At 35.9% G+C, this 26,943-nt stretch overlaps 1 protein-coding gene and 1 long non-coding RNA gene across 13 annotated transcripts in view; one reads left to right on the plus strand and one right to left on the minus strand.

Moving 5' to 3' along the window:
• The window catches only part of SOX5 (SRY-box transcription factor 5), a 997,462-nt gene that overhangs the window by 673,441 nt on the left and 297,078 nt on the right, over positions 1–26,943 (minus strand). The window lies entirely within an intron of this gene.
• On the plus strand, positions 45–6,515 carry LOC111092870. The gene is made up of 4 exons (XR_005379935.1): positions 45–246; positions 4,148–4,351; positions 5,640–5,785; positions 6,139–6,515. It is a non-coding gene; the product is annotated as an uncharacterized LOC111092870 (long non-coding RNA).

The following is a 26,943-nucleotide window of genomic DNA, read 5'->3' on the forward strand; positions in this document are numbered from 1 at the left end:
TTAGATTGAGCCCGGCAACCCAGAATGACAAACAGTGCCTGCAAGATCATCTAATGAGGGGACAAGGCTGCTCCAGTAGCACTGCTTCACTCAATTAGTGGACAAGGCTTTTAATGCCGCTCTGCACAACTAAAGCAATTTTGATTACTTAGAGCTAAGTCTCCATTTAGAATGTTTCGGAAGCTGAAACAGGGTTTCTTTCTTTTTTTTCCCTTTAATATAATTTATCTTGAGAGTATTTGAATGGTAATAAGCTATTTGAAAGCCAATCACATTATTTCCTATTTTTCCCTAAGTAATATTGAAATACATTTTTTTAAAGTTCAAATGATAGAATTTACTCTAGCAAATGAAATGTAAATAAGATAGCAAATGATTAAGGATATGCCGAGGGTGTGTGTGTGTATGTGCGTGTGTGTGTGTGTGTGTGTGTGCATGCGGGCACTATGTGTGTCTCTCTGTGCCAGAATTACAGTTGGTGAATTTCATTTCATCAGCCAACATTATCAGGAGGGTTGCATATTTATTCTATATATCCACATTTAAAAAAAAATTCCAGATCTTGCCTTCTTTGGCTGGGAGCACTTATATTTCATAGCTTTTGATATGGGGAACTGACGTTTCTACTTAGTTATTTTTTTTTTCACTATGTCACTGAATGATGAAAAGCACTCATATGTGTAATGGTACAACTTTCTTTAATATCGTGATCACTGACTTAGAACTAAACAGAGGCTATTTAGGCTTAGCAAATTCCTTTCATTCTCATTAGAAACACACAGGGTTCTTTATACATGGCTCTAGACATCTTCTGGCTTTCTATCTATGCAGTGTGTGTAATTCTCAGACTGCTAGCACTTTGTGAAATTCTATGAAATTTTGCCTATTTGAGTAGAAGGTCATTGAGTAAAAGGAACTAATCAAGTGCTAGACACAAAGTAGGTGCCAATAAATTTTTACTGAACTGACCACAAATTCTACACAGATAAAGAAAGTAAACCTCATGAGGTTCCTGGGTGGCTCAGTTGGTTAAGCACCTGCCTTCGGCTCAGGTCATGATCTCAGGGTCCTGGGTCCTGGGATTTGGCCCCACATTGGGCTTCCTGCAGTGGGGAGCCTGCTTCTCCCTCTCTTGCACCCCCCCCCCCGCGCTTGTGTTCTCTCTCTCTCTCTCTGTGTGTCAAGTAAATAAAATCTTAAGAGAGAAAGAAAAAAAAAACAAAAAGTTTAAAATTTTAACATTTGGCTCACTGGAAAACCCATAGTTAAATAAAATAACAATTTTCTTAATTCCAAAAAGGTTAGCTCCAAAGGCATGTTACACTTTCAAGGAGAGGATTATGTATTAATAGAAAATGGTACATTATTGGTATTGTTTTTCTAGTAAATAGAAAGAAAAAGAAAAAACAATGTGGCTCAGGAAGCAAGTAATATTTCCTATAATGTATGTTTTTAATAATTATAAAGACTCAGAAACTGGCAAAGAGTATACAATGATTGTGTATCATCCTCTTCGGAAAATACATGATATAAAAATCCCATCATTGGCTCAAATTATTGCCAAAACAGAGAAAACTATTAATAGTTTCATTTATTTTTCTCTCTTGTCAAAAGAACTACTAGCATGGGAGAGGAAGAAGCAGTTCTTGTTAGCTGTAGAAATGAAAGAAAAATAATAATTAAGGAATAAATTTAATGGGAAAGTACCAGTTATACCAGTTAATAGACACAATTCAGTTGATATCAATCTCTTAAGTGCCTCCCCTTCATTTCCTCTTTGTTTTTTAGTAGACTATCAGTCCAAAGCACCAACAATTACCATTCAGCTTTCCATCAATGTTAGTATCAAACATCACAGACATTTTCCCACTCCTTGTTGATTAATTTTTATTTCTCAAATATATATGGTCAATTTTGCATGGTCCAAAGTCAAAATTACATATAAAGGTAACTCTGAGGAGATTTCCATCCCTACCCCTTCTATTCATTCCCATCCACACATTATATGTAATTATTTTTTAATTCTGGCTTATCCCTCCTGTATTTCTTGTTTTGTAAAAATAAGCAAATATATATGTATTCTTATTTGACCTTTCTTGTGCAAAATATGGTATACTATATTATAAGTATAGAAAAGTAAGGACTTGGGATGTCTGGGTGGCTCAGTGGTTGAGCATCTGCCTTCGCCTCAGGTAGTGATCCCAGAGTCCTGGGATCGAGTCCCACAACGGGCTCCCTGTGACGAGCCTGCTTCTCCCTCTGCCTATGTCTCTGCCTCTCTCTCTCTGTGTCTCTCATGAATAAATAAATAAATAATATTAAAAAAAAGAAAAATAAGGACTCTATATACACTCTTTGAAGTTCTTAAAATTTTCACCAACAATGCATCCTGGAAATGTCTCTATGTTAGTGCCCAGTGATCTTCCTCATTATCTTTTATAACTGCATGATACTTCATTATATGAGCATGCTTTCATTTATTCAATAGGTCTTTTATGGACAGGGATTTAGAGTATTTACAGTATTTTGAAATTGCAAATAACTTTGTAATTAATAACCTGTATGAGTATTTTTTTAAAATCCTCCTACAATTCCCAGAAAATCACTGGTAAGTAAGGAAGTTACTTGAGTCTACTGTGGCTGTCAGTTGCTTCTCTATTTCTCATATGGAAGAGAAGCAGGACTGGGAAGTCTGAATTGCCTTTGATACTTTCACTAGAGCTCAAATTTATTCCTAATTTGAATGTAAATGTCTATTAGAAAAGCAATTATGAAATAGTCTTGGTTGATACTAAGAGAGAAAATGCATTTTAGAAATATTATTTTTTTTCTTCCTTTTAGAGGAATTTTAGAGACATTAACCTAAACCAACTAGAAGTTAAAAATATAAAATCCAGGAACTATTTGCCTGTGTACAAACATATTTATAGCGAAGAACAAACCTTAACTTTCTTTAAATTTAGAACTCATGTTAAGGATTTGAAAATAGTGATTGAATTAATCAATGAGTGAATGAATGAATGAATCTACTGTAATCCAATCTGGCACAAAACCTTGGTAATAGTTTTTAGAAAATAAAAACCTGAGTTATAATTCTGAAAGTAGGCAAGTGTATTTAGCAATAGCTTTTTCTATTCTTCCCCAAATGGAGCAGCCTACACATAATGTGAAAACCACCTTTGTAGCAGTCCCAATGTAATGGATAGACATGGGTCTTGGTTTGTGGCTTGAGATCACCGAGCATCCATAGCATATTCTTTGCTATTGTCATAAATGCTATTAGGAATGATGACTAATGCCTTTGAGAAAGAGTAGAGGTTAGACAGCAAGCCCAGAGAAACCAAGATGGTGTACTCAGCAAGTGCCTATAAGGTGTCACACTCTTGCTGAAGGGACCAGAGTTTCCTCAGGGAAGAAGAAAGAAAAAAGAAGTGTCTTTGTTAGGGACCTGGGTGGCTTAGCAGTTGAGCACCTGCCTTTGGCCCAGGCAGTGATCCTGGAGTTCCGGGATGGAGTCCCACATCAGGCTCCCTGCATGGAGTCTGCTTCTCCCTCTGCCTGTGTCTCTGCCTCTCTCTGTGTGTCTCTCTCATGAATAAATAAATAAAATCTTTAAAAAAAAAAGAGGTATTTTGTTAGTGTTTGCAAAAAAGTAAGAGTCTGAGAAACCCCTGAGGGACCCCAAGAAGGCAGTAAAATTTACCTTTCCTAAGGCTATCGGTTTTACCCATGCCCTTGAAGTAGAATGAAGTACACCTAATACTCAGAGGCAAGCTCAGGAATTCTAATAAAGAATGGGAGACAGGTAGGGGCCCCTGGGTGGCACAGTAGTTAAGCATCAGACTCTCAGTTTCATCTCCGGTCATGATCTCAGGGTCATGGGATCAAGCCCATGCTAGGCTCCATGCTCATTATGGAGTCTGCTTGAGATTATCTCCCTCTGTCCCTGCCTGCTGCTCATGTATGCTCATGCTCTCTCTCTCTCTCTCTCTCTCTCTCTCCCCATATAAATAAAAATCTTTAAAAAAAAAGAATATGAAATAGGTGAATATTGTTGCATCAAGACTTGACTGATTTTTGATACCAGATTTTTTATTCCATTGTATCATTTGTAATTCAAGTATCTGATTTCTCTGTATTCTTCTAGGGAGAAAATATCCTGAAGTGTGGGTGGCCCCCTAAGCAGCAAAATTATTGCTAATAGAAGCATTTCGTTATAACAGCATCTCATTATCACATGCAGGGCATTAATCGAAGCACCTTATTTAAGGTGGGAAAGAGCTTTGCTGTTGGAAGATGATTCAGCACAGTATCTTCTGATGAGTGATGTCATCTCAAATCCTTTTCAGATGTAGGTGGAATAAAACTAATAACTAAAATGCAAGCATTTATTAAGTGTATCAATATGTTATGTGTTCCATTTTAAACAGCTTCTGTAGTGGCAATCTTATCCCTTTTTCCCTAAAACTGCCCTGTCACATAGTAATATGTATATAGACTAAACTTGTTTCCTTTTTAAAAGGCATCCCAGGGAGATGAGATGTGGATGGGTGTGAAGAGTAGATCAGGGGAAGCAAATGGGTGCAGATGCCTCCATTGACAAAAGGAAAAGGCATATGGCTTCCTTCCTTCCTGGTGTACCCAAGGCTCAGAGAGAGCTCTAGATTTCCCAGCAATAAGTTACTGCTTGTGAGCTCCACTGGGAAGATATTTTGTATGCCACAGAAAACCAAGATGTTTGCGTTCCCACCAATCCAGGGATAAGGCATTTTCCTCATACAGACACAAAACATACAGTATATGAATGTTTAATGGAGGCTAAAACTGGGAGAGGAACAGAAAACAAGAACAGAGCAGGTTAAAAAAATATCTGGTTTCTCTCTATCAAAATACTAATTAAAATTCATGTTCATGGGGATGATTATACATATGTTTTTGAACTAAAAGTCTAACCTGGCACTATTTTTTGGCCTTATTTTTGTGACAACATTTTTGTCCATATGGCATGAAGTGAATCATTTTACATCTTTTTTTAAGCTCTATGTGTTTTTCTTGTTGTCTATTCCCTCTTCTCCCACCACACACACACTGGCAGCCGCTACCAAGTTACCAAATGCCAACTCAACCCTGCAAGCTGGCTGCATGGAGCTATATAGTACTGGCATTTTCCTTTCTTTGCAGAAATATTCTGTCTCTCTCTCTCTTTCTCTCTTTCTCTCTCTCTCTCTCTCTCTCTCTCTCTCTCACACACACACACACACACACACACGTACACGTACACATGCATGCATACACATGCACATACCACCGTTGAAGCATCCTGAATATTTCTCCTTCATTCCCATGCTAATCTTTTGGTTCCTCAGGATGCTGCCCGGCTCTAATGTGTGTGTGCAGCACCGGTTGCTGGTCTGTGGAGAGCCACACCAGCTTATTTAGTGCCTCTCATCCCTGGCCTTCCTCCTCCATGGCACTATGACAATTAGTGGTTCACTTAAGAACTGCTATAAATTAATGGTTAATCAAGCCCATGTAATTAGTTTAGTCAGAGCAAAGTGCAAAAACCACAATTGTCCAGCATTCTCCTTTTCTTTCTTCTTCTTTTTTAATCATAATAATCCACGCTTCTGCTTTTTCAGACAGAAGAATGCTTCTTATCTGCAGCAGAGCCACATTGCCTGACCGTTTGGGTCCTGCATGGCACACGTTTCGTACACGTGCTGCCTCCACCAGTATCAAGCACTGCTGAGTTTGTGTGGAAGGGCAACAACTCCACCTAACAAATGTAACTTTAACAACAGTAAAACAACCTAATAGCTTAGCATGCCAGGGGGCTAATGTGGCGGGCCATTTACTGCTGTACTAAATAGCCCCGGTTTGATTCTCATTGCCAAGTGTCGAACTGAGAATTGCAAGGCAGAAGTAGCTCCTAATTCATTAGATAAAGGGGGTCATTGCTCATACGGCTGGGGACACTGTAGAGTGGTAAGGAATTAAACATGCCATTCCCCTTTCAAATGCCACCCAAACCCGGGCTACCTGTGCTCTGGAATAGTAGACTCACTGAAAAACACCAGGGCTCTATCCTGACACTCATATGCCAACTTCTAACTTTGGATAAGTTTGTTTTAATTTTAGACATTCATCTGGAAAGAGGCAAGAATGGAACGAGATTCTGATACTGAAGCTACTATTTATTATTTGTAAATCAATTTGACACCTTTGGAACCAAAGCAGCAACCCAAGAACAAAGTATGATTTAGCCTCAAGTGTAAAGTGAGCCACTACCAAGATGTTCCTGCCAGTGACTCTGCCTCAGGTGTCCTGGAAAAGCTGCTGTGGACAGTTGTGACCTGGCTAATCAACTGGACAGGAAAAAGCTACTAACCATAAAACAGAGGCCAAAATTCTTGTTAGCATTGCTGTATCTCATAGTATTGTCTGTGTAGCTTTCTTTCCCCCATTTTTTCTTCCATGCAGTCATAAAGAGTTCTAAGTTCAAACTGCCCTGAATAGTCAAGGTAAGATTATGTGGACAAAATAATTCCCTTATCTTGTTTTTTAAACAGAAAGGAAAGTAATCAAAAATTTCAAATGAGATCTCTAAAATGGGACATCTTTATTTCCTGAACATTAGCCCTAAAACAACTGATTTCTCTAATTCTTGCCATCACTCAGATTGGCCTTGAATTACCTCCCAATAGGCCTCCCATGTGCTTCTAGATGAGAGTGTGTAATGGGGGATCTGTTAATTAACTAGAAGCAAAGTTGCGCGGTGGGGATCAAACACTGGATACGTCCTAAAACTCCCACAGAGAAGATGAAATGCAGCGCAAACTTTAAAGACTTCCCGTCATTAGCTGAGACCTTGCTGCTCCTGGCCCAGACCCCTCCTGTTTCAGAGAACAATGAGGACAATAATGGCAGAAATGAAATCGTGCAGCCAGGAACAAAGGAAGTAGCTATTTACCCGCAGAAAAAGAAAGGGGGAGGGGGAGAAAAAGGGAGAACTTTCTTTTTCCGTGGTTCCTGTCTACTTTTAATTAATTTATGACTGCCAGGAAATTGCACACGGAGCACACCCAAACGCACTGTACAGAGCACAGAGTTATTATATGTAACATCTACTGTCTACTTCCAGGAAAAGTGCAACTGGCTGGGGAGAGGGAGGTGCGGAGTAAGGGGAACTCGCACAGGAGAGAATGAATGAAAATGGACAAACTGTTGGGCTGAACTTTCACTCTTAGAGTCAGAGTTCAAACTGGAAATGGGGAAAAAAAAAAACAAAAAAAGGAAAGGAAAGGAAAACAAAGCAACACTGTCCCAGAAGTAATATATCCGCTTAGATCAGTTGTCTATCTCAGTAAAAGACAGGAATTGTACTCTGACACAGAGCTCACATTTTGCCTTTTTTCAGAGGTTTCCTGGTAGCTGCTGTAGAAATATACCTAAGTATAACGTCAATAGAAAAAACACACAGTCATGATTCTGACCTGTTGTTCTTTCTTGTTTCTTAACAAGATGTAAACAGGAAAAAATATACTGAAAATTGAGCTAATTACTGAGTAACAAAATCCAACTAACTAGTAAAGAACCTCATCCTCACTTTGCATTTTGAATTTTTGCAGAATTCAAACCAGGAGCTTCTCTATATATCTATATTGCAAGGCTTCCACAGAATTAAGAAAACAAGAACACCAATAGGGTACACAGAGCGGAAACCTTGGTTCTCTGTGTTGAAGCACAAGTGTTCAAGTGTTGAAGCACTTGCTTTAAGATGAAGAGAGACATTAGTTAAAGGGGCTGGTCGCCTCATTCCCTCTCTTCAAATTTCCATCGAAAATGGCCACATTGGAATTATTTTCTTTTTAAAACTCAGTGACAAAATTTACTCCTCTGTTTTGAAGTCACATGTTTAGAACAATCAGTGGAGACTGCAAATGGATGGAAAAAGAAAATCCCCCAGGATTATGTTTTGTGACTGCTTCCTTTCTTTCTCACTTATTTCATCTGAAAGGTTTAGATTTAATAAACTCAACCACAAACTTGAGTCTAGGAAAAATCTGTAAGCATATCGTTCAATCAACTGAAAATAATATATAATCAAAAAAGAGTACAGGTCAGAGGTTTACCATTAGTTGCCTGTATGTTCTAACCTGTATTAAAACAAAACAACACAACACAACACAAGCAAAATACCTCCACCTTGAAGTGAAAGACCCATTGTCAATTACTGAGAATCTTATCTAGTGTCTCCACGTATAAGCTTACAAGAGTAATGGGCCCCCCAGTACATTTTTTTTTTTTTAGATTTTATTCATTTATTCATGAGAGAGAGGCAGAGACACAGGCAGAGGGAGAAGCAGGCTCCATGCAGGGAGCCCGATGTGGGACTCGATCCCAGGACTCCAGGATCATGCCCTGGGCAGAAGGCAGACGCCCAACCACTGAGCGACCCAGGCGTCCCTCCTAGTACATTTTATGATTGCTGTGACTATCCATTTACCAATGATAATATGGCAGAACAGTAGAATGGCATGAAAGTCCAGGAATGAAAGAGCCTAAAGTTATATTTCTGACATCTAAGAACTAACCATGTGTCTTAGGAGAAACATTGCTTATTCTCACTGGTCTCAGTTTCCATGGGGATAATTCTCCTGATTACTCCATAGGGTGTTTAAGTGTCAAATGATACAGCATATGTCAAAGGATTAAAAATATCAATTTACTTTCAATTTCACTATCCTCTACTATTCTAGAACAGTGTTGGGTCTATAATCCAAGATATTTAGGACATAGCCATCTATAATAGGATTACTGAAACCTTTGAGTTTTCCTAATTCTCTTCAAATCTTCTAAACACATTTGGAAATCAATCTAGAAACAATGACTTTTTCACAAATCATCCCAGTTAACTTCACCCCACTTTCATTCACTTTGTATGATTCTTCTATTTGCTCTGATATTTTGTAAGCAAGATTATATTCTTTTCTCCAAAGACAGCAATGACCTACTTCATTTCCACTCCATTGAACAATTCTCATATTTCTACTTATACCACATTCTACTTATATATTCTCTAGAATTCTTAATGTTGTTTCCTAATCATTCTGTTGTTATGATAATTTGGGAATAATCCTTACTTTACTCTTAATGAGATTTTATAGGTAGTATTAAAATCAAAATAACAAAAAACAAAAGGGAGTACAGGTAAGTGGTTGTAAATGTTAGTTGTAAATGCAGAAGGACAATTTCTTAACACAAAAGGAAATCTACTAATACTGAATATCTTCAGGATTCAGATAACCAAAATGTAGAAAATAAGTCTATTCCTAAAAGAAAAAAAGAATCTTGATCATTAAGATAATAATTGTTAGAAAAGTACCCTATGACAGAAAGGCAGGCTAAATATTGCTAATTTCTAACTCTCAGAATATTCAATAAGAGTAAGCTTCCTAAGTAAACATTCTGCTGGCTAACAATATAACCTGCCTTTAAATGTTCCTGCCATAGCCTTAGAAGTTGTTGGATATCACTGACTGGCATTCTGTTTGACCTACATAGTATTGACTTTTTTGTAGTATTTTCTGGTATTTAGAAACTGAGAGAATCCATATTTCTGACACCTTTCAAAAATTTGGAAGATCTGGCAATGCTATTCTAGCCTTTCACATGGCAGCAATCTACTGGTACAAAATGGAAGCTGCCCATGTGATAAGGACACATATGCTTGGGTTCATCCTAGTCCTCACCACTTCTGTCTGGCTACTGTAGACCATTGAGTTTTGACACAGAGGTTTTAGAGTAAGCTTTAGGGGACTAAAATAGTAAAATATTCAAAACCTCTTTCTCAGAACATAGATCTTATAGCTGTTCTTCATATGCCTAGCCTTTTAATGAATGATAAGGATAAGAAAATCGACAGAAAAATACAGATAATAGTCACGCACACACAAAAATGAGTAAATAAATAATGTTTCAAATAAGTGCAAATAAATGGGATGAGGATAAAAATTTTCTACAGAATATACTAACCAACATGTGAATTACAACAAAAATACATAAAATACATAGGAAAATACTAAGAAAGATATAAGCAAAAATTTTTTAAATGATCAAATAGGAAAAATGTATATAATTATGAAGAAAAAATATGAAGAAAAGTTAATATACAAATAAAAATATGAACACTAAAACTATGTTAAGGAACACAACTACAAATTATAGAACTCAGAGATCAAGAGTAATAGTGAAATGTGGTAAAGGGGAAAACTTTAAATTTAAGCTGGGAACGCAGAATACAAAATTTAACATTCTGTTGCATAAGTCAACTTGAATCTGAGGCACCTGTGGACAAGCAGCCACTCTCCTACACAGCTGTTCTTCTAAGCCTGGGTTTTCTTCAAGGGGCTACCCAGTTGGTAAAGTCTTCTGAATCTGGAACATTGAAATTAGGAATGCAATAGATGACACTGTCAAAAACTATGCTATTTGATACCATTTGGATATGGTACAGCCAGCACAAGAAAGGCCTATATGCATATTTAGCACTAAATAACTGGGTGGTTTTTTAAAATAAACCCCTAGAAAGGATAAGTTTGAAGAATATAAGCAATCTTTTCCAATATGTTCAGTTATGAACAAATAAAAGACTAGAGCTCATGTCATGATTTCTGTTCAGGAGAATCTATTCAAACGAATAAAGGTAAGGTACAATTTGCTTTCCAAACTATCAAGAACAGTCTTTAGGGGAACTTTATATCATGGGATCTTTATTCATTTCCAATTTTGTCTGTCCAAATCTAAACATGGAATCCAAGGCCAACTTCCTCATACTTCCTATTGTGCTAGGGCTGTTTTTGCCTACAGATCTACAATGTGTGCTTAGGAAACTGAAGATAATTTTAGTATCAGTTTAGGGACATGCCAAAGGACCTATAATACTCAACTGCATAATTAGGCAAGCAAATATTTCACAAAATAATAGTATTCAATATTTTCCGGTGTCACAAGAATATAAAAAGATTCCTGAATTTGTAAAATTATGGACCTTTACCACACAAACAATATCAATTTATCTTAAAATTTCAGTCTCGAGAATATAGAGCTTTCTCAAATGCATTACATATTTACCTGTCAAATTAAAGAGAAAAAGTGAAACTTTTTGATGGCTTAAAGTTATAATAAGGAATATCACAATTATGTATTGATGGATTATCAAGGTTTTTACAGTTGTTAAAAGCTACATCAGTGGTCTCAAAAGGGGTCGATTTCACCCCCCAGGGAAACTCTGGCGAAATCTGGAGACAATTTTTTTTGTCACAACTGTGGGGAGAATGGGGAAAGGAAGAATGTGCAACTGGCATCTCTAATGGATAAAAGCCAATATTGTTGCTAAACCTCCTAAAATGCACAGAACAGCTCATCGCCCACGCCCACCCCATCCACATCTTCTCCACAAAAAGTCAACAGGCTAAGGCTAAGAAATCCTGCATTACATTAAATGGGATTGATTTACTATGACCCCAGTACTTTCTATGTTTTGCATTGTTCTGTTTTGTCACCTCCCCTACAGGGTCTCACTCTAAAGGCTTCGGAATGGCCCTTCATTTTTCTGATTTGCTACATTATTCTGCTGTGGGCTCAGGAAACATTTTTTTCAGCTTATTACAACTATAGAGTCTACGAAAGAAGACATCAGAGCTATCTTATGAGTAAAGCTTGGTAGCTCAGAGGGACAGATTAATTAAATAATTCTAAATTTTCTAAGCTTATTTTTGGTTCATATCTGTTCTAGTTACTAGAAATCACCAGACTTCTAATGTGTAAACTACTGCTGTGGTTTATTCAAAACTAAAGAACAAATGAAAAACACATAAAACAAAATAACAGAAACCCTATATTTGTACTCTACTAGTACAAGATTGGTAATGTCTTAAAGAAAGCTGAGCTGAAAGGTGCCTTCTAACCTGAGTAATAGAATTATTGTAGCCAAATGACTCTCATAAACAAGACCTGAAAGTGAAGGGCAGAATGTTTATCCCTTTAATAAAGTACCTTTTTAGTACAAGCTTAATATTTTATGTATTTAATTATAATGTGAGATTTAGGTGAATACTTTTATATGTACTAATGACACATAATTTTCTTCTAGATTTAAGTTTTTGTAATCACATTTAGCTATTTTAAGTATTCAAGAATAATACAGCTGAATTTCTTGTAATAAGATTACTTATATGCAAGACTTCCCTGTACTTAGTCAAAAACCATTAAATTATAACAATAGATGACTTTGCATGATCCACTCCATGGATGATAAAGAGGGAACTGTAATCAGATGATAGGATTTATACCCTTCCCATACTTTGCTAATCTGTATACCTAGCACTAAGGAGCATTGCTTGGTATTCTAACCCAAAACACCACTCAATGAGACTACACAGAAAATTCATTAACTTAATGAAAAAAGAGCTATCATCTGTAAATTTGAGAAATCGTAATGATGAAATTTAGAATTTTTATAGGAAAATATTTGAAACTCCAAATTCTTTCAGGCTACCAGGGAAGAAATTAGGCCAGGGACACAAGAGGCTCAAGTTCTGATTCACCACAGCTGCCACCACCTCAGCAAGTCTTTACCTGATTTATGTACGCAGGGCTGTTTGGTTATAGTTTCCTTATCTTCTAACTAGAAGGATCTGAAAGCCAGGATTGGAAACCAAGGGAGGAATATAATCAAGAGGCAGAGCTGAATAAGTTTGCAAAGCACTTGATTGGCAATAAGAGACATTTACCAGATGCCATTTCTTGTTTGGAAGTTTTCAGCCCTAACCCATAAGGACTCTAGACTACATTTCTGTAATTATTTAGGTAGAGTGCCATAAGGGCATTGAAGCAGGTGAAAGTAATAAACACATTGGGGAGTTCAGTGAAAGGTCAAAATCTGAAAAAAAAAAAAAAAGGTCAGTATCTATAGCTCAGAAAAGTAATGCAGAACTAGAATGCTCAGTGCATCCTCTAGAAGCTTCACACAGGACAACACTTGGGAAAAGGATGAGGAACTTGGACAAAATCTCTTGATCATTAGAGGTTCAAAAGTCTATTGAAAAATGAGATGGTTGCCAAGAAATTGTTTATTTTCGGCAGAAATTGGTGCAGTGATTCCAGAGTATAACTCCTGGTGACTTATCTATGTTCTGAATTTAGCATATTATCGGGTCTGAATAAATATTTTATTTCCAGGTCTCAATTGGAACTCAAGGCCACTGAATGACTTTAATGGTAACACACTTGGGTAGAGGGGGTTCACAAGAGTTCCTCTGAGCTGCTCTGGGTCCTGCCTATCCAAGATTTGGGGCACTGCGATACTCCAATATCCTCTCTCTATATATATATATCTTATAAAAAACTACCTAGGTCACTGTGATGTGAAACCAAATGAACCTTAATTATATCAAATTTAATTGGTCCATACCAAAGTCATCAACAAAGCAAATTTAATTCACTTATATAGAACAATGGATACTAATAACAAATATTTTGACAATTAGGAACCTACATTTATTTTGTAATTTCCTTCAAATTAATTTAAAATATGAATAATTTAAATTCCAAGCCTTGATCTTTCTTAGACTTTGTTTTTTAATAAGCAAACTAACAAGAAAAAAGTAACAATTATTAAATATTCAAATTAATAGAGATTCACTTTTTGAAACATGAATAATGTATTTAGCATCTGATTTAATTATCTATTTCATATGTAAACATCCTGTTTACAGAGCGAGGCTACCAAAGTCAAAGTGGGCTACCTTTGCCCGATATTTCCAATGAATTCTCTGCTCCATCAATCAGGAATGATAATTATCTAGTAAGTTATAAATACAGTTAAGGTGAAATTATATGTTTTAAGTGAATGCAAAATTTTTCATATTTTATTTAAAGAACTGCTTCAGATTCTAATGGTGACCAGAACATATCAAAAACTAAGTTCATCCTAATTAACAATAATAAAGCCAATGTACCTATATATATATTTTTAATGAAACATATGGAATATTTCCAAATATTCAAAATGAAGGAAGAAAGTTTGCCTCTTTCATCTTAACTCCTTTTACCTCTTCACCTCCCTCTCCCACCATTATGCCCACCTTTTTTGGGCCAGTATTGCTACATATGCAAGTTTTGTACCAGTGAGAACAGCAGCAGCTTTTGAGACTATGAGGGAAAACAACCAGGGAAGGGAAAAGAATGGACTGACCAACATGACCAACATGACCTCTAGGCATCCCTGGTCCTTCCTCTTGAGAGCCCAGAGGGGACACTGTTGGGCCATAACAATTAAGAAGGCCAAGGGTCCTTGTGTTGACAACCTCAGCCGAGAAGGAGTGATTTTCTCGATGATCCAAGGTACCAAGGATAGAAGACAAGTAGAAACTATCCATTGCCTTATTGTTAGCCTCCTTCTAGGATAACAAAGAGAATGAAGTATAATTAATAGCTGTGACACCAACACATGATTTTTTTTTTGGAAAATATTAAGTCGCTTGAGATGAGGACCCTTTAAGAGTAAAATAATACAGCTATCCCTCACAAAATACATAGTAGAATGGCAGGAAGGCAGGGAGGAGGGGGAGTGGAAGGGATGGAAGGAAACAGAAAATGGAAGGCAAATATAAAAAATGCATTTATAGGGAGCTGAGCTCTGTGTTAGGCACTTTACAGAGTAGTCTTACTGCCATGAGATGATTTTTTCATGCCACACAAACCCCAGTGCCTGAGCTCCAAATTTCTACCTCCTTCTTTGTCCTCTTAGATCCTACGTACTTTACACCATCCAAATCCTGAACCTAGCCTTAGACACAATAGAATCCTAATTCCCATTTGTATACGCCACATTAAAGTGTGCTCTAAAGCAGGACTTCTGCCCATCTCTAATATTCAATGTCAGAATAGAAAGGCTTGATCACATATAAACGGCCTGTCTCCATTGTTGTTTTATTTTCCAATTGTTCATTAGCATGTGGGCCACAAGAGCGAACAAAGGTTTGACAAATGAATAGATCTGCCTATTATTTATAAGCATCTATTTATATATTAACTACAATAGAAATACCAGATTTTGGTCAGGGTGAGAGAAAAATGTAACAACCTTCCGAATCCCAACAATATCATTATTCAATATTGCATTACAATTGCTGTTCAGAAGAGGTTCTGAGTGGAATAAATATGGAAAGTGAATTACTGCACTCCACTGAAAGGGAGAATCCTATCACATAATAACTGTAGTAATTGACGAAACTATTTATAAATGCTTAGGGTATGACTGCTTTGGCAGTAGCTTGTTTAAACAAAAAAGACATAATTTTCAAATTCGGTACTACATTTTAGGAACAAAGTAGAATCTAATGATATGAAAATACCAAATTTCATCTTTGGTAAAAGATTTAAGATTTCACATTGTTGCCCCAAACTGCATATTCTGATTTTTTTTTTCCCAGACTTAATCTTGGCCTGGTGTGCCTCATTTTTATAGGACTTCTGAAACTAGGAATCGCCAGCATGGGGAGAGACCATTAAAGGCAGAGGTGTCTCCTATAAGCACAACATGTGACCGGGTAATATTGTCTGGATTAGCAGCTTTACAACCTAACTAAGCCCTGGAGCTACAATTATCTGGTTGCATTAAACTGAAATCACCTGAAAAACTTCACACTGAACAAACCCTTGGAAATGTCTAATCTGCCAGTTTACACTCAAAAGAGAAAGTGGAATTCAGTGGTTAAAGACAAGAAAACAAACTTTTCCACTAGGAAGTCTCATCTTAGAGCAAGGATATGGTCGTAAGTGTCCGAAGACATTTCTACAATTTATTTTCATGTGATCTTTTAAGCTTTTATTTAAAAAGGAGATTTAACCTGACCATTCCCTTTCAAGCCAATGTCCCAAGTATATATGTTTGATGAGGATATAGAAGACATAAGGAATAAAACTGCATTGCCACGCAGGGAATACGTAGCTCCAGATATGAGGCCTTATGCTAATTTTAGCAAAATGTATGTATCTTTTTATATACATAAAGTTATGGGACTATATAAAGAGATTCTTAAATGTGACATATACTGAAATCCTATTTACTGCCTATCCATTTTAAAATATAAAAACTCCAAGTAGTGGTTGCATTCATATTAAACTACCTCAAAAATTCATTTTAGCTTATCTAAAGTGTTTTCTTTCTCTTTATTTTGTAAGATATAGCTAAATCATAAGCCTGAAATTAAAATTCTGATTTTAGTGCAAGGCTACAGTTACTTAATGGCATATCAAAGGTGATATTAGGCTCTAAATTGGGGGTCTCCCTATTTTACCTGCTATAACACCTCACTTGCCACTGTTTGCTTCGTGTTCTTCGTTTGTCAATACTGATCCTGAAAATTCACTCTGTTAGGCTGCAACCTATTCTATAAATCTGTATTTTCCAAAAGAATAACCAGTTTTCTGCACAGAGATGCAATGTATGGCGATTCCGCTATGCTGTATCTCAAAGTCAAATGCCAAGATTTCCAGATGATAAAATTAAATTCTTAAACATGTCCAATTATTCAAATTCTTTATCTTACACATTACTGTTTTATTGGCCAAATTCCTACTTAGGTAGTAGTTTAGTTACCCTTTCTCCTCTCCAATAAAATCAGTAGAAAAACAAATATCATGCTCCAGCCCAAACTAATGTCTAGCTATATTATCTTAAGACTGGCAAAACTGGCAGTTGAATTTCACTCCAAAACTTCTACCCTTGGTGGCAAGTAGAGGAAATTCACGTATAAAATGATGCAATTCAACCAAGTGGTTGTTACTATTGAACAACATCTCTGATGACTGTGCTGCTTTTCATATTCATTCTATTTTTCCATGAAAATTAATACACAATGTAACTTTTCAACTTGAAATACATATTACTGTACAGATTTGTCTTTAATGGCACAATTTTCAAAACAATGCATAATACAAGTATTCACTGAGAATAGATTACTAAATCTCTTTCCTATGACTAGACTTTCACTAAAGTTTAATGGTTTATGTATGGTGCCATGAAATAGGAAGATTCATTAGATGTACTCTGAATTCCCTTACTCATTTTTTTACAAATTTGTAACAGGAGAGAATTCCTAAGCCTGCCTGGATGTTACTGTAAAGAACTTAAGAAAAAAAAAATAAAGAACTTAAGATTCATTGTTAAGCTGTCCCTTATTTATAATTAAGCCATATTATTTTGCATTTAAAAACAAAGTGTAATACCAGAGTGTACCAATACATCTGAAACAACAACATATTTTCCTGGTAGTCAAATAAATGTAGATTTGGGCACAACTTAAAGTAACTTCAATAGAGATAATTAGATTTTAAATACATGAGTGGCTTTGCCTGATTTCATTACAAAATACTCTTTGTTCCTATGTTAAGATTTAAAATCTCTTTCAATGAAAATTTAAGACAGCATACTTTTTCAAAATAGGAACAAAACTCAAGACAATTAAAAACAATCTTTTGCTCTGTTACAGGCCATGATTATGGCAGGACAGTCTCATAAATCACAACAAAGGTTCAAATCCAGAGATGATCTAAAATGAATCTCAAAGAAAAATAAAAGCCATAATCTGTTTTTAGTACTGCTGCACAAGGTGTGCTGTGGGGATCAAAACTTCACTCACAGTCTGCAGCATTCAGATGACCGATGGTACGTCTAGAGGAGACATTGCAAAAAAATTTACTTCACTTCCAGTCTCAACGGAATATTCAAGCTTATTAGGCTGCCATTCAGAAACTGTGCAGTTAAGATCTACAGCCTGCAGGTCTGGCAAACAGTAAGGTTACATTTGTAGGATATCAATATTCTTGATTTCCCTTCAACTTACGTTTCTAAAATACAGTAAGTACTGGATGATTCATGAAAATTAATCAGCTACTAAAATTTCTGGCTGTTATTAAAGCCACTGGAAATAAAGTAAGTTTTCTTACTACATACAGTTTTAATTTTTTAATGAATTTAGGCACTTGCAAAGAGAAGAAAATAATATTAAGAGGCCCAGAAGAATTTGTTAAAATCATTTATCACTATCCAGCTCTGTGAATCAAAATAATCCATTATTGTCAAGACTGCAAATTTTTCTTTTGGCCAGTCAACTCACAGGCAAAAGTTACTTTGTCTATTTTGTAAAGTTTTGAAAAGAACCCCAAAGTTTTGCACAGAAAAATAAATGTCATAAAGACGGGTGGAGTATTAATAAAATTTTAAAACCTTAAACTGAACTAATTGATTTAGAGCTCTATATTGGTTAGAAGCTATTTTCTGATAGAGGAGTGAAGAAAAATGTTTAACCTGGTTATGGCTATAAATACTGCGTCTCTTCTAAATTAAATCAATTTTCTTGATGAAACTAATTTCTTGCCTGAAAGGTATTAAAATAATTTCATTATAAAGAAGGTTTTGCTACAGTTCTGCACATTCCTCCACTGAAGCAAACAGTTCAAGGCATGTGTCACGACATGCAAACTGTTTTTACAAAAAATGAAGGCATTTTGAAAACACTGGATGATGTGGAATAGACTAATGTGAAAGATCCATTTTCAACTCTCTAGATCAAACTGATCTCTATTCCACTGAGCTACACAAATCCAGTTTGTTTTCTCTCCTATACCATCCTATTCTTTTGCAAACATGTACCTACAGTAATAACCAAAGCAATGAACATTAAAACTGCAATGAGATATCACTTTTCTATCCAACTGATATAATTTTAAAAGAAGATGATACCTAGTGCTAATAGCTGGGAAGAAAACAAATCCTCATATATATTTAGTGAGAGTGTAAATTTATACACTTTCGAACGGCAATTTGGCAGTATGCGTGGAAATTCTAAATGTGCATGATTTTCAACCAAGCAATTCCACTTCTAGTAATTTATCCTATCTAAATAATCACTCACATGTGCAAAGATACATGCATAAAAATACTAATTTGTAGCTTCATTTGCCAAAGTAAATAATGGAAAAAACCCTAATGTCCATCAACAGGGAATTAAGATTATGACACCACTTTAAGAGAGGGGAGAAAGGTGTCTTTATATATAGCAAGAGGATATAAAACAAAACGTTAAAGTTGTCTCTGGAAAAAGGCGATTGTGTAGGTTTTTGCTTTCTCCTTTACAATTCTATTACTTTGAATATTTTTCACTAGTTTTTTCTTTTATAATCAGAAAAAAAAACAAAAATGAAGAAAATACATATGTATATCCCTGTGAACTTGGAATTCTAGATCATTTACTTTCGTATCATAAAACGTATATTATTTAAACACATGATTTACTAGAGACATGTTTAAATGTTTTAACAATCAAAGCTATATTTCCCTATTTCCAGCTTATAAATAATCTCTAATATTTCCTTTGTTTCATAGAATTTACAATGTTCTCTATGTAAAATGTGTTTTTCCTGAATATTATGAATACATAAAAATATTCTAATTTAAGGTAATAACAGTAATTTCTATCTTATATTTATTTTAACTATAACCAAAACATTAAAAGTAGGGAATGTTCAATAGCATACTATTTATTAATTCAAAGAGAAAAAAAACACTAAAACTGTTATTACAAATATGAAATATACTATTTTAACTTGTCCTATATTTATAAATTTAACTTTTTATTTTCTATGAATGATCCTTTTCATTTAACCACTCCATGTAAAAAGCATTACTCTATGTATTGTTTGGATATAATATTTAAATAAAGTCTTCTAAAAACCCCATATTACCTTAATAGAATAGCAGTGTTATAGAATGATTTAACTAACTAACCACTTATCAAAAGGAAACAGGATTTTTCATTACGCATTTGATTATGTACTTTTAAATTACACCTATTATTATTACTGTAACAATATATACTGAAAGCCCCTTAACACAACCCCAGAGAGGAGGTCCCAGTTTTAAATTACAAATGAACTTTCTATCTATCTGTGGAACTTCTACCTGACCAGAAATATTCTTAATGTTGAAACAGACCAAAATAATAACCATGATTTTTTTCTCATTCATGAACTATGTTACCATTTTCCATGATGGTTCTAGAGTTAATCCCAGGCAAAATCATTTAATTTATCAGTTTGTTACGAAGATTTATGTTGTGGATGTAGGTAAGTTGGTGTAAAGGCTGGTGGTTTTATACCAATCGGTGTTTTTCATATTTAGAGGGGGAAGAAAGGCTGTAGAAAGCTTTTCCACCTTGCTTATTGCATTGAATTTCTCTAACCTTGAGTCTCTGTGCTCTGCCATATAACTTCAAGTAGATCTGGCTGGAAGACTTAAAGTCCAGGAGTGATTTGCTACTCCCTAAATAAAGATGGCTTCCCATGGGTTGGTCTGAGACATGTGGGTAGTAATAGAGTCTAGAGATGCATAGAAAGCAAATGCAGGCAGTTTTGTATTTTGTTGGCTTCCTCTGACTTTATATTCCCACTGGCATTCCCTCAGCCTCTCCTCTCACTGTACTCCCTCTTGTTATTCCAGGGCTTAGTCACAAATTGCACAAATTCTAGTGCCTGAAACTTTCTTCTTCCCATTCTTCACATGAGCCAGGATAGAAGAGAATGGTTAAACATTTGGATGCTGAAACAGATTCCTAGGCAGGAATTTTCCTGGTGGTACTGACTTTCCCTCTGCAAACTGGGGTGAATAATACTGCTATCCTCACAGGATATTTAGAAGGATTAGACAAATTGACACAGGTCAAATGACCATCACAGTGCCCGGGGCAGAGAAAGGGATCAATAGGGTTGGCTCTTGCCATTACTATTATCATTTATATTCTTCATGTAGCTATATCTAACTCATGTTGCAGGGAAGCCTTCTCCAGACATCCCAGTTAGATGAAATCCTTCTATCAGAAGGCTCATCAATGTTTACTATTCTTTTGTAGTATTCATCACAGTCACATATTTACATTGCTTTGTGTAATTGTTTAAGAATACTGATTTTTCCTTATCACTACACTGTGAGTTCCAGGGTGGCTAAAAACACGATTAGTGTTTTGGGAGCATTTTGTTTGTGTTTGTTTGGACTTTGTCCTTACCACTGTAACCACAAAATCTAGGATGATTATGTAGCACATAAGAGGACTCCAATTAATATTAGCAAATTACTTCGAGCATTAGTTAATGAATACAGAACCTAGGAAATAGAAAACAATTTTTACAAAGAAAAAAACAGGGGTTTCTAGGTGGCACTGTCAGTTAAGCTTCTGACTCTTGGTTTTGGCTCAGGTTGTGATTTCAGGGTTGTTGGGATCCAGCTCGGAGTCTGGCTCCCGTGCTCAGTGGGGAGTTTGCTTAAGACTCTCTCTCCCTCTCCGTTGGCCCCTCCCCCTACCTATTTACATGTGCTCTTTCATAAATAAATAAATAAATAAATAAATAAATAAATAAATAAATCTTAAAATCAATCTCTCTCTCCTCTCTCAGAAATAGATGATAGATAGATAAATAGATAAAAATAAAGGCAACATGTTTAAGAAATTTAAAAACAAAGACGACTTGACTTGCCTGAGATTGAGCTGAAGAAAATAATTCAATCTTCAGATAACTTGATCTTAGATTTACTATACATCCTGGTGTGCATACTTGTGTGCATACATTTAAAACTTTGGGGAACCCTGGGTGGCGCAGCGGTTTAGTGCCTGCCTTTGGCCCGGGGCGCGATCCTGGAGACCTGGGATCGAATCCCACGTCGGGCTCCCAGTGCATGGAGCCTGCTTCTCCCTCTGCCTGTGTCTCTGCCTCTCTCTCTCTCTCTCTCTCTCTCTCTGTGACTATCATAAATAAATAAAATTAAAAAAAATTTTATAAAACTTTGGTATTAGTTCTTGTTGAACCTTATATTCTAATAATATTTTCTCATAGAATTTCTCCTTAGTTGCCATTCCACATTAACTATTAAAAATTGCCTATTTCAATTTTTTGACTATTACTTTTCTTGTTGGCTTCTCAAATTATTTATAAACACTGAGCTTTTTTAGAAGAGTGAAGTAAAGTATCTTATGACAGTCATATCAGTCATTGTCAGTCATATAAAACTCAATGCTTCAAACTGAAAAAAAAAGCTCAAGGAAATTAAGATAATAATTTCATTCCAATGATTATCAACCTAGCATCATACCACCTGAGTGAAACTGCAAGAGACTAAGAGCCAGGAATACATTCTCATGTTATCAACTTTCTTTTTTTTTAATTCTGAAATTTTGGCTCTTTTTGCCTCAGTTCCTCCATATTATAAACACTGACATGTTGGCAGCTAACCAAGTAATGATTGGAAAGTGCTTAAAGCTTAAATATTCTTGGAAGAGAAGTAGTGTACAGGTGCAAAGTAAAAGAAATTTTTTTTAATGTTTCCCACAAATTGAGGGAAAAAAATAATAAAATTCTCAGGCCATGTTTACAAAAGTAAAAAGTGTTCCAACAGCACTATAATTGTAGGGAAATGTGCTTGCCTGTGGTTGATTCATCTCACTTATTTATTAGTATAGGCCCCCAAATATTTCCAAAAAGCTTTGAAACAGCCTATAAAAATAAACCACAAAGCAAAAATTATATAGCTAAATGATAAAGGGAAAGAGGATTTATGAAATAGCCACACAAAATCCTAAGAGAAGCTTTAGCAACTGGTAACAGAAAAATACAAGTTTTCTACTATTCAATTTCAAAGAAGAAATATGATGGCATATGAAAACCTGCATTAAAAAATTAATAGACAAAAGCATGCCTGTTCCTCAAGACAAATGTACCAGCCCTCAATCACAAGAGTGATTTATTTTTGAAGATGTCAAAGAAGGTGTAGTTATTTGTACAAAAAAAAAAAAATATATTGACTGAGTGTCTCCAATGTACCAGACACTGTGCCAAGCAGTAGAAACACCAAGCAGAGAAAAAAAAGACCTGGTCTCTACTCAGAACTCACAGTTTAGGAAGGGAGGTGAACATGAATTAACTAATCACAAAAGGATGAGTCTGGAATTCCAGACTAAGATAATAGTGGTGGAAAGGAACATAGTACGAGGATGGAGACAAGTCACCATATCTAGACTGCAGATTGAGGGACAGCTCCTTTAAGAAGTTAGGCTCAAATGAAATGTTTGATGATGAAGAGTTCACTCAGAGAAGGATGAGGCTGGTTAAAAAGCATGTGAGAGAGAGGGAGTCTGCTAAGGCCCAGGGTCAGGAGAGAGCTTGGGGCCCTTGTGGATCAGAAGCGAAGATCAGAGGGGTGAAGCACACAGCTCTATAAGATAAGGCGGGACAAGTTCTGCGGGAGCCAGAGAAGCTGAGGCTGTGGGAACATTAAGTCTTTATCCAAAAGCAATAAGGAGCTCCTAATGGCAGTTACAAAAAACAAACAAACAGACAAGCCGGAGATATTTTCTACAAAACCATTTCTCATACTGTCTTTTAAGTTTAGAGTCTGGGAGAAGTCTTTCTGGGGCTTATTGTTCAAGACAAAGTTTTACTGAACTTGACAGAAAATAAATGTTTGAGAAGGAATTGAAAAGGAATCCCTTTTCAAGGGAGAAGGAGCAAGAACAGAATTTTCTGGAAGCCCATTTTGGGGAACTTGAACCACAGGCTTACAGAAGAGAGCCTGTCTTGGGCATGTGGTGATCTGCCTTTGGAGAACAGATTCCTAAAGTGGCTCCCCCAAAAGCAGGCTCAGAGAGTCAGTGTTTCTGAGGTAAATACATTGTAGCCTTCAGGGAGCTACCATCACAAAAGTGGGAACCCACTGATTTGTGCTACTAGGCAGAAAAAAATAGGAAGTTATTTCCTGTTATCCTTTCTATTTTCTTTTCTTTTACCTTGCTAGGCCCACATTCTTCCCATTTTCTTCATGGATATCTTTTGATTGTAGCTTCTTTATTGTGTTCTTTATTACTCTTTCTCTCTCTTTTGCTCTCAATCTGCACAACACATTTATTTCATATTTGATTAGGTCTGCTTATTTATATTTTTCAGAATATTTTGCTCTATGTGAATATATGATAGCCACAAAGGAAGTGAGGAAGATATTTTCATTAAAATGATAGAAGGAAGCTTTTGAAGGCTAAGAAATTGCACATTGTGATCATTCATAAGGCTGATAGTTAAAAATATGTCCCTTCTGTAGAAAGGATGCCAAAGAATGGCCTGCATGGCTGCATTGGTACACCATGCTTATGCCATTGATCATCTCTCTGGGCTGACAATATTTGTCCCAAAGCAATAATTTCACACTTAGTCATCACATTACCCAGCACAGAATATTGCTTAGTAAATGGTTAGTCTTGAATGAAATGTTTTCTCTGTAATAGGGAGAGGACAGTGAATACAAAGAGGTCTTTTGTAGGTTTGTACCTTCCCTAAAAACCAAGTCCCCTCCATTTGAAGGTTCTACTGTGCAACCACTGGTTTCAGCCTTTGATTTATAAGGTTGATAAGGATTTCCCCATTCGCAAAGACTCAATATTGATAAGCAAGATTTATCTTATACATCTATAGAGAAATGAGGTCAAAACAGAAAAACAGGTATGTAAGTGATGCATAAAAAGCTGCTGTTAAAAAAAATCATACCTGTTTCAGACCTTTCAGGTTCAGGTTTCAGTGTTGTTTCTTTTTTTTCTAATCTTACATCTAATCAGACAGCAGCCTGTAACTTTTCTCATCATTACATATGGCCTATTGACAGTTGACGACAACTTTACTCATCATTACATATGGCCATTTACAGTTGACAGCTGTCAACCAGGCAAGTTCACATACGTTGCTTCACAATCACATGGCATCTCAAAGAGTGGGGTGAGAACCCAGGCCAACATGCCATTGATCAGCTTAGAATGAACCACTGCAGCTGGAAACCACCTTGCTGAAATAAAATAGATCCCACACTTGTACGTTTAACCTCCGTCTCTCACCATTAAAAACTACCACTACATTCAAATTAAATGGTCTTTTATTTCACTTAGTACTTATAGAGCACTTTTGTTCTGGTACTTACTTCTGATACTAGTGCTTTTCTGCCCTTTCTATTCAAGTTGATTTCCTACAGAAAAAAAAAGAAAGAAAGAAAGAAAAAAAGAAAAAATGGGAAATGGTATTGTGGTCTAAATACCACAAGGAAATCCTGCTCCTTAAGATTGAGAAGTAGTCATATCTCCACTTTAAGCTTGACCAAGCACTGCCTTTAAAATCAGTGAATGAGAGACCATAGGAGTTAAGAGACAATAGCTATGTCACAAAGACATAAGACTTCAGAAATCTATCTAAAATGCCTATTTTCAAAGCCACCTCTAGTTTGAAGTACAGTAGAATAAAGTTGCTGACAGTACCAAGAACTGAAAGTTGGAAGTCTGTGATGGTCGAGTTTTACTCTGTGTCTGTGTGTGCGCGCAAGCGTCCAAATGAATGTACGAAGCAGCATCTTCCCCAGTGTCATTTATTCACCTTGCACATTTTATTGCACTATTTATGCCTACCTATTACAAGCAAGTCTTATGAAAGAGATTTTAGCAAGACACAAATTACTTGCCATTAGTTATTTCTAACCTTTAATACCCCAGCAAGAGATAGTGAACTTTTGAGACATAGCCTAAACATGTCAAAAGGTTGGTTTTCCATTAATACCAGCAGGAGTAGAAAATGACACTGCAGTTGTCCTTGGAACAGAGAAGCTGACAGATTTGCTGAAAGATTCAGTCATTGTAGGATTTTGTTAAAAACCTAAAGGCAGCAGCATTTCTCTTTGAAGTTCTGAAACATCTTGGAATTCAAAAAGCTCAACAAAGAATGATACGAACAATGGAGTTTTTCAAAACTCCATTTTAATTTAGCTTCTAAAATATTATGCCTAGTCATTTAGGGTGTCAACTCATTCAAAGGTACAAAGTAAGGTTCATTAAGAATTATCACCAAAAGTTCCAAATAGATTTCCAGTTCAAAGAATGTATACCAAGGTCTAATATATTTAATTTAAATGTCTTACCTTTCTCCTGGGCACTCTCAACAATTTTGATTGAAAGGCACTTAAGAGAGGGAGGCCCACAATTTGGTGTATTGTACACTGGCTCTCATACTGAAGGCCTTTTCCATTCAGAATGTGAAAAATCAGATTCCAGATCACTTGTCCTTTATAATTCCTGTAATATATTCTAGTTAAAATTAATATCTGAGTATTACAGTAAAAACCAACATGCAGGACTAAATTTCCTGGATGTTGGCAGCTATACTCTTCTATATAGGAATACTCAAAAGAGAACTATACAGTGTTTGGTAGCAGCAACAGGCTGAGTGAGTCAGCTGAGACTAACACAAAAACTTACTTCTACGAAGATCTTTGTAATTAAACACTCTGTACTTTTGCAATATAAATAACAGGTCTCAATTATTATTCCTATAAATTCCTGTAACAATTATTCCTATATTTAGGCAATGCACTTGGTTCATTCTTATGCTGATTCTTTATGTGGCTGATAAATGTTTAATGTTTGTCTTATCAACTGCCCAAAAGCATGCTAATGTTGAACAACAGTAGTCTCAAAATATGCCAGAGATATGACTTAGAATGTCAGGAAGTTCTTCTGTTCCCTCATTCAATATTTACATGCCCTCCTTGAATTAAAAAAAAAAAAGGTACTTTCCACATTTAATAAAATATCATGGAATAGTTATCACTTACTGCTTTCTCTCTTTGGTCTGACAATCTATGTTATACTCTAAATCTAAATTTGATTGAAAGGTCCAGTCTTCTTTAAGGAGACAGCCCAGTCCTTACTGAACTGGGATGGCCATATATGCATACAAGGCACACATTCTATAGTACCACAAGCCCAATTATTGAAAGTACTGCTAAAGAAAAAAAAAAAAAGT

Source organism: Canis lupus, chromosome 27, assembly GCF_011100685.1.
Source record: "Canis lupus familiaris isolate Mischka breed German Shepherd chromosome 27, alternate assembly UU_Cfam_GSD_1.0, whole genome shotgun sequence".
Lineage (NCBI taxonomy): Eukaryota > Metazoa > Chordata > Mammalia > Carnivora > Canidae > Canis > Canis lupus.